The sequence below is a fragment of the Nuphar pumila genome, chromosome 13, assembly GCF_984573655.1.
Source record: "Nuphar pumila chromosome 13, dmNupPumi1.hap1.1, whole genome shotgun sequence".
Taxonomy (NCBI): Eukaryota; Viridiplantae; Streptophyta; class Magnoliopsida; order Nymphaeales; family Nymphaeaceae; genus Nuphar; species Nuphar pumila.
Genome location: NC_143261.1, coordinates 20,730,730 through 20,737,588, shown reverse-complemented (window position 1 = coordinate 20,737,588; position 6,859 = coordinate 20,730,730).

Below are 6,859 nucleotides of genomic sequence, written 5' to 3'. Positions count from 1 at the left end.
TATTTATTTTAAGTTCCCATAATCACATGGTTATGCATAAATTCAAAAAGTAGCACGCCAACTTTTAGACCTTATGAGTTTTTCTGCTGCTATTTGTTAAAGATTATTAAAAGCATTTAAAAAAAAATTTCCATCATTTTCGGGTTATAAAAATTAGGGTGTTACACTTGACGTAAGAATATTGATGATCTAATCCTGTAGATTATTCTAAAGACTTAAAATATTTATTTTTGAACTCATACCCATTATCAGTTATAAGAACTTTAATTTTTATATCAAATTGAGTTGACACCATGTTATAAAAAAGACTCAAATTTATCAAATACTTGGTCTTTAAATGTGAGCAAATACATCCATGTCACTTTCGAGAAATCATCAATAATAGACAAATAAAACCAAAATCCATTATAAAAAATGATTGGAGTTGGTCCCCAAACGTCCACATGAACTAAAACAAAAGGTTTATTAGAGTCTGTTTATGAAGAATCAAAAGAGGGACGCATCATTTTAGCATATTGGCACATATCACAGGTATGCACATCAATAGACATTTCAGAGAATAATTTAGACAACTTTATTCGATGGGTGACCTAATCTATAGTGCAACATAAGACCATCATTATTCATAACACAGGTTGTATGAGCTGACGTTTCCTTATCAAGCATGTATAAACCGTTCTTAATCCTGCCTTCACCAATCGTTTTCATTGTTAATCTATCCTGAAACATTACACCAGAAAAAGGAGAATATAACATTACATTTCAACGATTGAGAAATCTTAGAAACAGAGAGAAGATTTGACATCAAACTCGGCATATATAGAGCATCAATTTGAGTTCCAAATAAATTAACAGTACCCGAACCTTGAATTGAAACAGAGACACAATTTGCCACTATAACAGTTTTATAGTTATGGATGGCTTCAATGTCATGTAAATCTGGTTTTGAACATACCATATTATTTGAAGCAACATAATCAATTATCTAGATATGAGAGCAAGTATTGGAAAGAACATTACCTGACTCGGTAAAAGTTGATGCCGCAACTCTGGATTCATCATTGACAACGCCCTTTTCTTTTCCAAGATTTCTAATCATTTCAGCTATCATTTTCATCATAACTTGATTGTCCTTCCCTTCAACACAGGCAATCTGAGCCCGACCCATATCCTTTCCACTTTTGTTTATATTGGTTGATTTACCGTATAATATCTAGCAACAATCTTTAGTGTGCCCTTTTTTCTTACAATGTGAACATATAAATCTGTGTCCCTTACTTTTAATCTGCGTCCTTTACTTTTAACATATTCAAATCTTGAATTTTGACTTACCGACACAACAAATACCACTTTATCACCATGTTCTTTTGGTGCATGTTGCTTGTTCATAACCTTCCTCCTAGATTCCTCATGCATAATGGCAGAACAGACGTTTGACAATGAAGGCAATTCATTTGACATAAGAATTTGTCTGTGTAACTGTTCATAGTCTTCTCCTAGTCCAGCCAATAATTGAAACACTTTTTTGTGTTCACGAAGTTTTTTTAGAGTGATCACATCATTATAGGGATTTATGAGAGCATCAAGCTCATCCCACATGCTTCTGAATTTTTTGAGATAAACTCCGAAAGGTAAATTATTCTTTCGGTGTTCATGTATGCTCTGGGTGAGTTGATACATGCGAGCAATATTATTTTGCTCGCTTTATAATTCTCGAATAGAATCCCATACTTCTTGGGTAGTCTCTAAGTACAAAAAATCTCCAGCAATGTTTGGTTTCATGGCATTCAATAACCAACACATCACAATGTCATTAGACGATTGCCATTCCTCATATTTTGGGTCAGTTTCATTCGGTTTTAAACACTTTCCCGTGATAAAACCCAATTTAGATTTTCCACTCAGGTATAATCTCGCAGATTTGGCCCATGAAATGTAATTACTTCCGTTCAATAATATAGAAGTAATTTTGAGATAGGGAGTTACCTGTTCCTGCACTACGACTGTCCCATGAATCAATGCTTCATTGTTATCGGTGGAAGTTGCAGATTCAGTTGAACTCACCATACCAATACCTTTCTGTATGATTCACGCAGGATGTTACATAACCCACTCTTATACCATGAAGAATATTAGAGAAAAAAAACCACGAAGCATATAACGTGGTTCAGATTTGGTGTAATCCTACTTCCACGAACACAACCTAGCTTTATGGTATTGTTGTTTATTTCTAATAATGATATGCATGTTCTCTTTACAAGTATTTATAGGCTCTCATGGTAACAACAACGGAAGAAAAGATAAAGAAAAAGGAAAGTTTTTGGATTGCTCCCAATAGATTGAAGGCCGAGCTTAATCAGTACCATGCAATTGTTAACGTAAAATGCAGCGGCATTACATCATTCATCACCCACACAACCACCCATCTTGGCATTTCTCAAGATGAGTGTGGTCTTCATCTTCAGAAATGTTTAGATGGGTGGCTGCTACTGTTCCGGACAGCCATGTTTTTCACCTTTTTGCTCTGATGTATATACCTCTTTGGCACTTTAAAGTGCCCCACAAGGCCTTACGGCCTAAGAACTCCGTGTATTTGGACCCTCTCTCCCCTTCTTGATGTACTTTGCTTTCAAGTATCTATAAAAAAGCTTTTTGCATCCTTGTCTCTTTGCTCTCGTTGTGTTTGGGCATACGTGTACTCTTGCTTCCGCTCGTGCGCGTGTGCTGTGTGTTCTTGTGTGCTTAAAAGGCCTGCCTTCGGTGTTTGTGATTGCCCAAAGCTGTGTCACGGAGGCCTTCGCTTCTAAGCCCGTGACAAGTTGGTACCAGAGCCTTGTCGACATTGGGAGTGACAATGGCGCCAAAGAAGATTGCCATGACTCCTTCAAGCATTATGGTTCCTGCTGAAGAGGACTTCATGGCCGATGATCGGGTGTCAACCATCTCGCGCGATGTGGCAGAGCTGATTGGGTCAGTGACCAACATGGAGAAGTTGGTTAATGGAACTTGTGTCACTTTTAGAGATCTCAATGCAGAGATCAAGACAACAGTAGAGGGAGTGGAAGATTCGGTGGAAAGTCTTGCCACTAAACTTAACTACTCGGTGGAGGACTTTTCCACCAGATTTGATGATTTATTGGGTCGGTTCAACATCATGGCTGTTGAATTGGATGTTGTTCGACGAAAGAATGAATAGTTAGAGCGGCAATTGAGAACTGCCCCGGCTGGCGGTATTGCGACATATGTGGATAGACCACATTACAGGCTACCTGAGCCCGCAAAGTATAAAGACACGCGGGACTCAAAAGATCTCGAGAATTTTATCTACGAGATGAACCAATTTTTAGAAGCTTCGAGGATAGAGGAGGATACAGATAGGTTGCGCACCGCAACAATGTACTTTGCGGATGAAGCGACCCTTTGGTGGAGACGTCGCTTAGGTGATGTTCAACGGGGATTGGTTGCTATAGTCTCATGGGAAGACCTCCAGAAGGAAATGCGAGACTACTTTCTACCTAAAAATCAAGAGAAAATGGCTCGCAAAAGGTTATTGGCATTGAAACAGACAGGGTCAGTGCATGACTATGTCAAGGCATTCTCTTCGATAATGTTGGAAGTGGAGAGAATGGATGATGAGGATCAGTTGTTTTACTTTGGCAACAGGTTGCAAGGATGGGCAAACCAAGAACTCATTCGGCATGACCCCGCCACACTAGCTGAGGCGCTTGCGGTTGCATAGAAACTTGCCGAGCTGGATAGGAATGACCCTGCATTTCAAGGCAAACAACAGAGAAATGATCGCAACAATCGAAGGGACAATCGAAGGAACGACCAAAGACAAAATGCTGGTGGGGGAAACCAGCAGAATCATGGTCAACAAGATGGCCAAAATAATAATCAAAATTGGAATAACTTTCAAGGTGGTAATTATCGTCGCCGTGACTGTCGCATCTGCCATGGGGATCATTGATAGGATACATGTCCCAATAGAAACCGTGGTCAAGGGAATGGAGATAACCGCACACCCTGAGTTGCGAATGCTGTTCAGGGTGAGGAAAATGATCAACCTGTAGAGGCGCTAACAGTTGGCGCAACGCAGATGATGAATGCAGTAAAGGTCACAACCAGTGTGGAATCGACAGTTTGCAAAGAATTGATGTATTTGGAACTCTTGCTCAACGGAAGACTTACCAAGGCATTGGTAGACACGGGTGCCACGCACAACTTCATCTCGAGTGAAGAAGCAGAACGGTTGGGATTACAGTGGGAACAAAAAGAGATTCACATGAAAGCGGTTAATTCAGAGGCTAAAGCCATCTACGACGTCACTCGGGATGTACCAGTGCGGATCCACAACTGGTCAGGAAGGACCGCGTTATCAGTCGCACCCATGGATGATTTTAAAGTCATCCTCGAGATGAAATTCTTGAGAAGCAACAAGGCAGTGCTGATGCCCCACCTCAACGTTGTCAGCTTTGAGAGTGAGAGTCAGCCCTGCATGGTTATTGCGATGACAGGGAAGCCTTGTGAGTGCTTGGTGTCTGCGCTCCAGTTGAAGAGAGGCATGAAAAGTGGAGACGAGACTTTTCTTGTCACAATCCGTGCTACATATGAGGCAGAAAAAGTTGCGGATGTCCCAGAGGCCTTAGCGCCAATATTGAAAAAGTTTGGTGATGTTATGCCCACCGAGATGCCGAAGAAGCTACCTCCGAGGCGGGAGATAGATCATCAGATTGAATTAGTACCGGGTGCACGGCCACCCGCAATGACTCCTTATCGCATGACAATTCCTGAGCTGCAGGAATTACGCAAACAACTAGATGATATGCTCGAAGCGGGGATCATCCAACCTTCCAAAGCTCCCATTTGGAGCGCCTGTGCTGTTTCAAGCAAAGCATGACGGGTCGAAACGGTTGTGCATCGACTATAGGGCACTGAACAAAATGACGGTGAAAAACAAGTACCCGCTTCCTTTAATCGCTGACTTGTTTGTTCAACTTGAAAAGGCAAAGGTCTTCTCTAAGTTGGATTTGAGATCTGGCTACTGGCAAGTGAAAGTTGCAGAAGGGGATGAGGCAAAGACTACTTGTGTAACGCAATATGGGGTGTTCGAATTCCTTGTCATGCCCTTTGGTTTGACGAACGCGCCCGCTACCTTTTCGACCCTAATGAATAAGATCTTCTACCCGCACCTCGACAAGTTTGTCATCGTGTATTTGGATGACAATGTGAGCCAACCGACGAGCGATCTTCTTGAATAAGTGCGCGAAGCTTCAAAAAGTGACCCAATAGGTCAACAATTGATCACATTGGTGAATGAAGGAAAGACGCGAAGATTCTGGCTAGAGGATGGTTTGCTCCGCGCCGCGGGTGATCGTCTATATATTCCGTGATAAGATACCTTGAGGAGGCGCTTGATGCACGAGTGCCATGATACTACTTGGGCGGGTCACCCAAGACAACAGAGGACCTTGGCATTGTTGGAACGTGCATTCTACTGGTCGCAGATGCGCGATGACGTAGATGCCTATGTGCGAACTTGCTTGATTTGCCAACAAGACAAGCCCATCAATCAGAGACCCGGTGGACTACTGGAGCCCCTACCTGTGCCTAGTCGCCCGTGGGAGTGCATAACCATGGACTTCATTGTAAGCTTGCCGAAAGCACAAGGTTGCAGTTCGATTTATGTGGTTGTGGATAGGTTCTCGAAGTATGCTATCTTCGTGCCTACCCCTGCCACCTGCTCAGCCGCGGATACTGCAAAGTTATTCGTGCGGAATGTAATTAAGCATTAAGGAATCCCAGAGAGCATCATCAGTGATCATGATGCACGCTTTATTGGCAAGTTTTGGCGATAAGTGTTTCGCTTAATGGGGACGAACTTGCATTCCAGCACAAGTTTCCACCCCCAAACTGACGGACAAACAGAGAGAATAAATGGCATGCTGGAGGAATACCTGCGGCACTTTGTCAGTGCCAACCAAATGAATTGGGTTGATTTACTTGATGCGGCTCAATTCTGCTATAACCTTTAAAAGAGCGAGTCATCTGGCCATAGTCCATTTGAAGTCGCAACTGGACAACAACCGCAGACTCTGCACTCCCTTGCTGCGCGAGGACGTGGAAAAGCACCTTATGCATACCAATTTGTCAGGAACTGGCAAGATCAGACAGAGTTGGCGAAGGCATATCTAAATAAGGCAACCAAGCGCATAAAGAAATGAGCATATGAGAAGCGTCGCCCAACAGAATTTCGAGTTGGAGACAAAGTGTTGGCCAAGCTCTTTCCTTACCGCACAGCTATCTTTCAGGGCCACCACCGAGGCCTTATTCGCAAGTATGATGGCCCCTTCACCATTATCAAACGTGTGAGAAATTTGGCGTACCGGCTGGACTTGCCAGCAAACTTTCAAGTGCACCCGGTATTCCATATATGCAACCTGAAGCCATTCCACGAAGATAAAGGAGATCCTCAACGGAGCATGCCTCAACGTGCCCCGATCCCGCAACGAGCTCCTTCAACAGTTAGTGTACCAGACAGAGATCCAGATATCATCCTCAACCATTTCAACAACTATCTAGGGGAAGTCAAAAAGTACTTAGTGCAGTGGAAGGGATTGCCAGAATGTGAAGCCACCTGGGAGAAAGCCAACAACATGTTTCAGCATCGACGGCTTATAGAAGGCTACCATGAACATTTGGCGTCGAGAACGGTACCAACTTAGGCGGGGGAGCGTGTTCCGGACCGCCATGTTTTTCACCTTTTTGCTCTGATGTATATACCTCTTTGGCACTCTAGAGTGCCCCATAAGGCCTTACGGCCTAAGAACTCCGTGTATTCGGACCCTCTCTCCCCCTC